Source organism: Rattus norvegicus, chromosome 9 (genome assembly GCF_036323735.1).
Source record: "Rattus norvegicus strain BN/NHsdMcwi chromosome 9, GRCr8, whole genome shotgun sequence".
In the NCBI taxonomy this organism is placed as follows: domain Eukaryota; kingdom Metazoa; phylum Chordata; class Mammalia; order Rodentia; family Muridae; genus Rattus; species Rattus norvegicus.
In genome coordinates, this window is record NC_086027.1 from 61,676,449 (window position 1) to 61,688,676 (window position 12,228).

Below are 12,228 nucleotides of genomic sequence, written 5' to 3' on the forward strand. Positions count from 1 at the left end.
CCCACAGCAGCTCTCTGCTCCCAGACACCGTGAAAGAGAGACCCAACCGCCTGGTCAGGTGGGCACTCCTGAGAATGCAGAGCAGAAGAGACCACCAACACTGCTCACCCCTGCCCACATCCCTGGCCCAAGAGGAAACTGTATAAAACCTCTGGGCTCCCGTGGGGGAGGGCCCAGGAGCGGCAGGACCCCTGCCTGAGACACCGCCTGAACCTGAAGGAAACAGACCGCTTAAACAGTTCTCTGCACCCAAATCCCGTGGGAGGGAGAGCTGAACCTTCAGAGAGGCAGACAAGCCTGGGAAACCAGAAGAGACTGCTCTCTGCACACACATCTCGGATGCCAGAGGAGGAAGCCAAAGACCATCTGGAGCCCTGGTGCACTGAGGCCCCCAGAAGGGGCGGCGCAGGTCTTCCTGGTTGCTGCTGCTGCAGAGAGCCCGTGGGCAGCACCCCACGAGCGAGCTTGAGCCTCCGGACCACAGGTAGGACCAAATTTTCTGCTGCAAGAAAGCTGCCTGGTGAACTCAAGACACAGGCCCACAGGAAAAGCTGAAGACCTGTAGAGAGGAAAAACTACACGCCCGAAAGCAGAACACTCTGTCCCCATAACTGACTGAAAGAGAGGAAAACAGGTCTACAGCACTCCTGACACACAGGCTTATAGGACAGTCTAGCCACTGTCAGAAATAGCAGAACAAAGTAACACTAGAGATAATCTGATGGCGAGAGGCAAGCGCAGGAACCCAAGCAACAGAAACCAAGACTACATGGCATCATCGGAGCCCAATTCTCCCACCAAAACAAACATGGAATATCCAAACACACCAGAAAAGCAAGATCTAGTTTCAAAATCATTTTTGATCATGATGCTGGAGGACTTCAAGAAAGACGTGAAGAACTCCCTTAGAGAACAAGTAGAAGCCAATAGAGAGTAGACACAAAAATCCCTGAAAGAATTCGAGGAAAACATAAATAAACAAGTAGAAGCCCATAGAGAGGAGACACAAAAATCCCTGAAAGAATTCCAGGAAAGCACAATCAAACAGTTGAAGGAATTAAAAATGGAAATAGAAGCAATCAAGAAAGAACACATGGAAACAACCCTGGATATAGAAAACCAAAAGAAGAGACAAGGAGCTGTACATACAAGCTTCACCAACATAATACAAGAGATGGAAGAGAGAATCTCAGGAGCAGAAGATTCCATAGAAATCATTGACTCAACTGTCAAAGATAATGTAAAGCGGAAAAAGCTACTGGTCCAAAATATACAGGAAATCCAGGACTCAATGAGAAGATCAAACCTAAGGATAATAGGTATAGAAGAGAGTGAAGACTCCCAGCTCAAAGGACCAGTAAATATCTTCAACAAAATCATAGAAGAAAACTTCCCTAACCTAAAAAAAGAGATACCCATAGACAAAGAAGAAGTCTACAGAACTCCAAATAGATTGGACCAGAAAAGAAACACCTCCCGTCACATAATTGTCAAAACACCAAACGCACAAAATAAAGAAAGAATATTAAAAGCAGTAAGGGAAAAAGGTCAAGTAACATATAAAGGCAGACCTATCAGAATCACACCAGACTTCTCGCCAGAAACTATGAAGGCCAGAATATCCTGGACTGACGTCATACAGACCCTAAGAGAACACAAATGCCAGCCAGGTTACTGTATCAAGCAAAACTCTCAATTAACATTGATGGATAAACCAAGATATTCCATGACAAAACCAAATTTACACAATATCTTTCTACAAATCCAGCACTACAAAGGATAATAAATGGTAAAGCCCAACATAAGGAGGCAAGCTATACCCTAGAAGAAGCAAGAAAGTAATCGTCTTGGCAACAAAACAAAGAGAATGAAAGCACACAAACATAACCTCACATCCAAATATGAATATAAAGGGAAGCAATAATCACAATTCCTTAATATCTCTCAATATCAATGGCCTCAACTCCCCAATAAAAAGACTTAGATTAACAAACTGGATACGCAACGAGGACCCTGCATTCTGCTGCCTACAGGAAACACACCTCAGAGACAAAGACAGACACTACCTCAGAGTCAAAGGCTGGAAAACAAATTTCCAAGCAAATGGTCAGAAGAAGCAAACTGGAGTAGCCATTCTAATATCAAAAAAAATCAATTTCCAACTAAAAGTCATCAAAAAAGATAAGGAATGACACTTCATATTCATCAAAGGAAAAATCCACCTAGATGAACTCTCAATCCTAAATATCTATGCCCCAAATACAAGGGCACCTACGTACGTAAAAGAAACCTTACTAAAGCTCAAAACACACATTGCACCTCACACAATAATAGTGGGAGATTTGAACACCCCACTCTCATGAATGGACAGATCATGGAAACAGAAATTAAACAGTGATGTCGACAGACTAAGAGAAGTCATGAGCCAAATGGACTTAACGGATATTTATAGAACATTCTATCCTAAAGCAAAAGGATATACCTTCTTCTCAGCTCCTCATGGTACTTTCGCTAAAACTGACCAAATAGTTGGTCAAAAAACGGGCCTCAACAGGTACAGAAAGATAGAAATAATCCCAAGCGTGCTATCGGAACACCACGGCCTAAAACTGGTCTTCAATAACAATCAAGGAAGAATGCCCACATATACGTGGAAATTGAACAATGCTCTACTCAATGATAACCTGGTCAAGGAAGAAATAAAGAAAGAAATTAAAAACTTTTTAGAATTTAATGAAAATGAAGGTACAACGTACCCAAACTTATGTGACACAATGAAAGCTGTGGTAAGAGGAAAACTCATAGCGCTGAGTGTCTGCAGAAAGAAACAGGAAAGAGCATATGTCAGCAGCTTGACAGCACACCTAAAAGCTCTAGAACAAAAAGAAGCAAATACACCCAGGAGGAGTAGAAGGCAGGAAATAATCAAACTCAGAGATGAAATCAACCAAGTAGAAACAAAAAGGACCATAAAAAGAATCAACAGAACCAAAAGTTGGTTCTTTGAGAAAATCAACAAGATACATAAACCCTTAGCTAGACTAACGAGAGGACACAGAGAGTGCGTCCAAATTAACAAAATCAGAAATGAAAAGGGAGACATATCTACAGATTCAGAGGTAATTCAAAAAATCATCAGATCTTACTATAAAAACCTATATTCAACAAAATTTGAAAATCTTCAGGAAATGGACAATTTCCTAGACAGATACAAGGTATCGAAGTTAAATCAGGAACAGATAAAACAGTTAAACAACCCCATAACTCCTAAGGAAATAGAAGCAGTCATTAAAGGTCTCCCAACCAAAAAGAGCCCAGGTCCAGACGGGTTTAATGCAGAATTCTATCAAACCTTCAGAGAAGACATCATACCAATATTATCCAAACTATTCCACAAAATTGAAACAGATGGAGCCCTACCGAATTCCTTCTACGAAGCCACAATTACTCTTATACCTAAACCACACAAAGACACAACAAAGAAAGAGAACTTCAGACCAATTTCCCTTATGAATATCGACGCAAAAATACTCAATAAAATTCTGGCAAAACGAATTCAAGAGCACATCAAAACAATCATCCACCATGATCAAGTAGGCTTCATCCCAGACATGCAGGGATGGTTGAATATACGGAAAACCATCAACGTGATCCATTATATAAACAAACTGAAAGAACAAAACCACATGATCATTTCATTAGATGCTGAGAAAGCATTTGACAAAATTCAACAACCCTTCATGATAAAAGTCCTGGAAAGAATAGGAATTCAAGGCCCATACCTAAACATAGTAAAAGCCATATACAGCAAACCAGTTGCTAACATTAAACTAAATGGAGAGAAACTTGAAGCAATCCCACTAAAATCAGGGACTAGACAAGGCTGCCCACTCTCTCCCTACTTATTCAATATAGTTCTTGAAGTTCTAGCCAGAGCAATCAGACAACAATAGGAAATCAAGGGGATACAGATCAGAAAAGAAGAGGTCAAAATATCACTATTTGCAGATGACATGATTGTATATTTAAGTGATCCCAAAAGTTCCACCAGAGAACTTCTAAAGCTGATAAACAACTTCAGCAAAGTGGCTGGGTATAAAATTAACTCAAATAAATCAGTTGCCTTCCTCTATACAAAAGAGAAACAAGCCGAGAAAGAAATTAGGGAAACGACACCCTTCATAATAGACCCAAATAATATAAAGTACCTCGGTGTGACTTTAACCAAGCAAGTAAAAGATCTGTACAATAAGAACTTCAAGACACTGAGGAAAGAAATTGAAGAAGACCTCAGAAGTTGGAAAGATCTCCCATGCTCATGGATTGGCAGGATTAATATAGTAAAAATGGCCATTTTACCAAAAGCAATCTACAGATTCAATGCAATCCCCATCAAAATACCAATCCAATTCTTCAAAGAGTTAGACAGAACAATTTGCAAATTCATCTGGAATAACAAAAAACCCAGGATAGCTAAAGCTATCCTCAACAATAAAAGGACTTCAGGGGGAATCACTATCCCTGAACTCAAGCAGTATTACAGAGCAATAGTGATAAAACCTGCATGGTATTGGTACAGAGACAGACAGATAGACCAATGGAATAGAATTGAAGACCCTGAAATGAACCCACACACCTATGGTCACGTGATTTTTGACAAAGGAGCCAAAACCATCCAATGGATAAAAGATAGTATTTTTCAGCAAATGGTGCTGGTTCAACTGGAGGGCAACATGTAGAAGAATGCAGATCGATCCATCCTTATCACCCGGTACAAAGCTGAAGTCCAAGTGGATCAAGGACCTCCACATCAAACCAGACACACTCAAACTAATAGAAGAAAAACTAGGGAAGCATCTCAAACACATGGGCACTGGAAAAAATTTCCTGAACAAAACACCAATGGCTTATGCTCTAAGATCAAGAATCGACAAATGGGATCTCATAAAACTGCAAAGCTTCTGTAAGGCAAAGGACACTGTGGTTAGGACAAAACAGCAACCAACAGATTGGGAAAAGATCTTTACCAATCCTACAACAGATAGAGGCCTTATATCCAAAATATACAAAGAACTCAAGAAGTTAGATCGCAGGGAAACAAATAACACTATTAAAAAATGGGGTTCAGAGCTAAACAAAGAATTCACAGCTGAGGAATGCCAAAGGGCTGAGAAACACCTAAAGAAATGTTCAACATCTTTAGTCATAAGGGAAATGCAAATCAAAACAACCCTGAGATTTCACCTCACACCAGTGAGAATGGCTAAGATCAAAAACTCAGGTGACAGCAGATCCTGGCGAGGATGTGGAGAAAGAGGAACACTCCTCCATTGTTGGTGGGATTGCAAACTGGTAAAACCATTCTGGAAATCAGTCTGGAGGATACTCAGAAAATTGGACATTGAACTGCCTGAGGATCCAGCTATACCTCTCTTGGGCATATACCCAAAAGATGCCTCAACATATAAAAGAGACACGTGCTCCACTATGTTCATCGCAGCCTTATTTATAATAGCCAGAAGCTGGAAAGAACCCAGATGCCCTTCAACAGAGGAATGGATACAGAAAATGTGGTACATCTACACAATGGAATATTACTCAGCTATCAAAAACAACGAGTTTATGAAATTCGTAGGCAAATGGTTGGAACTGGAAAATATCATCCTGAGTGAGCTAACCCAATCACAGAAAGACATACATGGTATGCACTCATTGATAAGTGGCTATTAGCCCAAATGCTTGAATTACCCTAGATCCCTAGAACAAACGAAACTCAAGACGGATGATCAAAATGTGAATGCTTCACTCCTTCCTTAAATGAGGAAAATGAATACCCTTGGCAGGGAAGGGAGAGGTAAAGATTAAAACAGAGACTGAAGGAACACCCATTCAGAGCCTGCCCCACATGTGGCCCATACATATACAGCCACCCAATTAGACAAGATGGATGAAGCAAAGAAGTGCAGACCGACAGGAGCCGGATGTAGATCGCTCCTGAGAGACACAGCCAGAATACAGCAAATAAGGAGGCGAATGCCAGCAGCAAACCACTGAACTGAGAATAGGTCCCCCGTTGAAGGAATCAGAGAAAGAACTGGAAGAGCTTGAAGGGGCTTGAGACCCCAAAAGTACAACAATGTTAAGCAACCAGAGCTTCCAGGGACTAAGCCACTACCTAAAGACTATACATGGACTGACCCTGGACTCTGACCCCATAGGTAGCAATGAATATCCTAGTAAGAGCACCAGTGGAAGGGGAAGCCCTGGGTCCTGCTAAGACTGAACCCCCAGTGAACTAGTCTATGGGGGGAGGGCGGCAATGGGGGGAGGGTTGGGAGGAGAACACCCATAAGAAGGGGAGGGGGGAGGGGGATGTTTGCCCGGAAACCGGGAAAGGGAATAACACTTGAAATGTATATAAGAAATACTCAAGTTAAGAAAAAAAAAAAGAGGATAAGAGAGGAGGGGGCAAACAACCCCTTTTATAGTGAGTCAAACATGCCTGGCTGTTGCCAGGTAACTGTGGGCAGAGCCTAGAGGGAATGCCAACTGCACCTGCGGAGGTCAGAATATTTTGACCTTCAGACAAATGTTTCTGGGGTGGCAATAGCACACCTGAATAACCATGTCCTGAATGAACACAGGTGTTCTGATTATCCATACTGTGTCTGAAAACAGTCACCGTGGCTTCTTTTTTTTTTTTTTTTTGAAGAAATTATTCGTTTTTTCATCTATACAACTTTAATTAAAACAACATAATCTGAAAAAAATTTAAATATTCAGAAATAAGATAGTATTTTCAAAATTTACTTACTAATTTTCTTGAAAGAATGTGATCAAATTTCTCTAAAAACAATTAAGTGCAGGAATCTTTTTCTGGGTACTGAATTGCAAAGATAAAGATAAATAAGACAGAGTTACTATGATCTTACAAGAGAGACAGCTAAAAAAAAAATCTGAAAAAACAAAACTCCACTTAATAACAGTTTCCAGCAAAGTCAAAAAACTATAGTTTGTTCCAAGGGCAATGAAACACAGAAGATAAATTAGTTTTTTCTGCTTGGAGAGTCAGGAGGGAAAACAGCATTAAGTGATTTGAGCTGAGCCTTGAAGGCTGATCAGGATTGTGCCCAACAGACAGGCATTTCAGATAACAATGAAAAGAATCCCCGACTCCTATTCACTTTTGCTCCAGTAGTATTCTTCTATTGTTGTATTCTCTTGCTGGGGTTCTCTTTAACCAGTGACCTCCAATCCCCACCTTTACTCTCCAGACATGTATTACATTAACCTTCCTAGGGAGATAGGAACAAGTACTGGTTCAAGCTAGACAACAACCAAAAGACAAAAATACAGAAACAAATAAACAAACAAACAAAATCCCACTTATATCTAGCTTGAGGGGAAGTCCCACACCCGCGGATCCCGGCCCGCAGCAGCTCTCTGCTTCCAGACCCGGTGAGAGAGAGACCCAACCGCCTGGTCAGGTGGGCACTCCTGAGGCTGCAGAGCGGAAGAGACCACCAACTCTGCCCACCCCTGCCCACATCCCTGGCCCAAGAGGAAACTGTATAAGGCCTCTGGGCTCCCGTGGGGGAGGGCCCAGGAGCGGCAGGACCCCTGCCTGAGACAACACCGGAACCTGAAAGAAACAGACCTGATAAACAGTTCTCTGCACCCAAATCCCGTGGGAGGGAGAGCTAAACCTTCAGAGAGGCAGACAAGCCTGGGAAACCAGAAGAGACTGCTCTCTGTACATACATCTCGGACGCCAGAGGAAAAAGCCAAAGACCATCTGGAACCCTGGTGCACTGAAGCTCCCGGAAGGGGCGGCACAGGTCTTCCTGGTTGCTGCCACTGCAGAGAGCCCGTGAGCAGCACCCCACGAGCGAACCTGAGCCTCGGGACCACAGGTAAAACCAAATTTTCTGCTGCAAGAAAGCTGCCTGGTGAGCTTGGGACACACGGAAGCAGAATTTCTCTAGGACCGGGCACGTTCTGTGTTTACCAGAAGTCCCACACCCGCGGATCCCGGCCCGCAGCAGCTCTCTGCTCCCAGACACCGTGAGAGAGAGACCCAACCGCCTGGTCAGGTGGGCACTCCTGAGGCTGCAGAGCAGAAGAGACCACCAAAACTGCTCACCCCTGCCCACATCCCTGGCCCAAGAGGAAACTGTATAAGGCCTCTGGGCTCCCGTGGGGGAGGGCCCAGGAGCGGCAGGACCCCTGCCTGAGACACCACCGGAACCTGAAAGAAACAGACCTGATAAACAGTTCTCTGCACCCAAATCCCGTGGGAGGGAGAGCTAAACCTTCAGAGAGGCAGACAAGCCTGGGAAATCAGAAGAGACTGCTCCCTGCACACACATCTTGGACGCCAGAGGAAAAAGCCAAAGACCATCTGGAACCCTGGTGCACTGAAGCTCCCGGAAGGGGCAGCACAGGTCTTCCTGGTTGCTGCTGCTGCAGAGAGCCCGTGGGCAGCACCCCACGAGCAAACTTGAGCCTCAGGACAACAGGTAAGACCAAATTTTCTGCTGCAAGAAAGCTGCCTGGTGAACTCAAGACACAGGCCCACAGGAACAGCTGAAGACCTGTAGAGAGGAAAAACTACACGCCCGAAAGCAGAACACTCTGTCCCCATAACTGACTGAAAGAGAGGAAAACAGGTCTACAGCACTCCTGACACACAGGCTTATAGGACAGGCTAGCCACTGTCAGAAATAGCAGAACAAAGTAACACTAGAGATAATCTGATGGCGAGAGGCAAGCGCAGGAACCCAAGCAACAGAAACCAAGACTACTTGGCATCATCGGAGCCCAATTCTCCCACCAAAACAAACATGGAATATCCAAACACACCAGAAAAGCAAGATCTAGTTTCAAAATCATATTTGATCATGATGCTGGAGGACTTCAAGAAAGACGTGAAGAACTCCCTTAGGGAAAAACGGGAAAACATTAATAAACAAGTAGAAGCCTACAGAGAGGAATCGCAAAAATCCCTGAAAGAATTCCAGGAAAACACAATCAAACAGTTGAAGGAATTAAAAATGGAAATAGAGGCAATCAAGAAAGAACACATGGAAACAACCCTGGATATAGAAAACCAAAAGAATAGACAAGGAGCTGTAGATAGAAGCTTCACCAACAGAATACAAGAGATGGAAGAGAGAATCTCAGGAGCAGAAGATTCCATAGAAATCATTGATTCAACTGTCAAAGATAATGTAAAGCGGAAAAAGCTACTGGTCCAAAACATACAGGAAATCCAGGACTCAATGAGAAGATCAAACCTAAGGATAATAGGTATAGAAGAGAGTGAAGACTCCCAGCTCAAAGGACCAGTAAATATCTTCAACAAAATCATAGAAGAAAACTTCCCTAACCTAAAAAAAGAGATACCCATAGACATACAAGAAGCCTACAGAACTCCAAATAGATTGGACCAGAAAAGAAACACCTCCCGTCACATAATTGTCAAAACACCAAACGCACAAAATAAAGAAAGAATATTAAAAGCAGTAAGGGAAAAAGGTCAAGTAACATATAAAGGCAGACCTATCAGAATCACACCAGACTTCTCGCCAGAAACGATGAAGGCCAGAATATCCTGGACTGATGTCATACAGACCCTAAGAGAACACAAATGCCAGCCCAGGTTACTGTATCCAGCAAAACTCTCAATTAACATAGATGGAGAAACCAAGATATTCCATGACAAAACCAAATTTACACAATATCTTTCTACAAATCCAGCACTACAAAGGATAATAAATGGTAAAGCCCAACATAAGGAGGCAAGCTATACCCTAGAAGAAGCAAGAAACTAATCGTCTTGGCAACAAAACAAAGAGAATGAAAGCACACAAACATAACCTCACATCCAAATATGAATATAAAGGGAAGCAATAATCACTATTCCTTAATATCTCTCAATATCAATGGCCTCAACTCCCCAATAAAAAGACATAGATTAACAAACTGGATACGCAACGAGGACCCTGCATTCTACTGCCTACAGGAAACACACCTCAGAGACAAAGACAGACACTACCTCAGAGTGAAAGGCTGGAAAACAACTTTCCAAGCAAATGGTCAGAAGAAGCAAGCTGGAGTAGCCATCCTAATATCAAATAAAATCAATTTCCAACTAAAAGTCATCAAAAAAGATAAGGAAGAACACTTCATATTCATCAAAGGAAAAATCCACCAAGATGAACACTCAATCCTAAATATCTATGCCCCAAATACAAGGGCACCTACATACCTAAAAGAAACCTTACTAAAGCTCAAAACACACATTGCACCTCACACAATAATAGTGGGAGATTTCAACACCCCACTCTCATCAATGGACAGATCATGGAAACAAAAATTAAACAGTGATGTCGACAGAATAAGAGAAGTCATGAGCCAAATGGACTTAACGGATATTTATAGAACATTCTATCCTAAAGCAAAAGGATATACCTTCTTCTCAGCTCCTCATGGTACTTTCTCCAAAATTGACCATATAATTGGTCAAAAAACGGGCCTCAACAGGTACAGAAAGATAGAAATAATCCCATGCGTGCTATCTGACCACCACGGCCTAAAACTGGTCTTCAATAACAATAAGGGAAGAATGCCCACATATACGTGGAAATTGAACAATGCTCTACTCAATGATAACCTGGTCAAGGAAGAAATAAAGAAAGAAATTAAAAACTTTTTAGAATTTAATGAAAATGAAGATACAACATACCCAAACTTATGGGACACAATGAAAGCTGTGCTAAGAGGAAAACTCATAGCGCTGAGTGCCTGCAGAAAGAAACAGGAAAGAGCATATGTCAGCAGCTTGACAGCACACCTAAAAGCTCTAGAACAAAAAGAAGCAAATACACCCAGGAGGAGTAGAGGGCAGGAAATAATCAAACTCTGAGCTGAAATCAACCAAGTAGAAACAAAAAGGACCATAGAAAGAATCAACAGAACCAAAAGTTGGTTCTTTGAGAAAATCAACAAGATAGATAAACCCTTAGCCAGACTAACGAGAGGACACAGAGAGTGCGTCCAAATTAACAAAATCAGAAATGAAAAGGGAGACGTAACTACAGATTCAGAGGAAATTCAAAAAATCATCAGATCTTACTATAAAAACCTATATTCAACAAAATTTGAAAATCTTCAGGAAATGGACAATTTCCTAGACAGATACAAGGTATCGAAGTTAAATCAGGAACAGATAAAACAGTTAAACAACCCCATAACTCCTAAGGAAATAGAAGCAGTCATTAAAGGTCTCCCAACCAAAAAGAGCCCAGGTCCAGACGGGTTTGGTGCAGAATTCTATCAAACCTTCATAGAAGACCTCATACCAATATTATCCAAACTATTCCACAAAATTGAAACAGATGGAGCACTACCGAATTCTTCTACGAAGCCTCAATTACTCTTATACCTAAACCACACAAAGACACAACAAAGAAAGAGAACTTCAGACCAATTTCCCTTATGAATATCGACGCAAAAATACTCAATAAAATTCTGGCAAAACGAATTCAAGAGCACATCAAAACAATCATCCACCATGATCAAGTAGGCTTCATCCCAGGCATGCAGGGATGGTTTAATATACGGAAAACCATCAACGTGATCCATTATATAAACAAACTGAAAGAACAAAACCACATGATCATTTCATTAGATGCTGAGAAAGCATTTGACAAAATTCAACTCCCCTTCATGATAAAAGTCCTGGAAAGAATAGGAATTCAAGGCCCATACCTAAACATAGTAAAAGCCATATACAGCAAACCAGTTGCTAACATTAAACTAAATGGAGAGAAACTTGAAGCAATCCCACTAAAATCAGGGACTAGACAAGGCTGCCCACTCTCTCCCTACTTATTCAATATAGTTCTTGAAGTTCTAGCCAGAGCAATCAGACAACAAAAGGAGATCAAGGGGATACAGATCGGAAAAGAAGAGGTCAAAATATCACTATTTGCAGATGACATGATTGTATATTTAAGTGATCCCAAAAGTTCCACCAGAGAACTTCTAAAGCTGATAAACAACTTCAGCAAAGTGGCTGGGTATAAAATTAACTCAAATAAATCAGTTGCCTTCCTCTATACAAAAGAGAAACAAGCCGAGAAAGAAATTAGGGAAACGACACCCTTCATAATAGACCCAAATAATATAAAGTACCTCGGTGTGACTTTAACCAAGCAAGTAAAA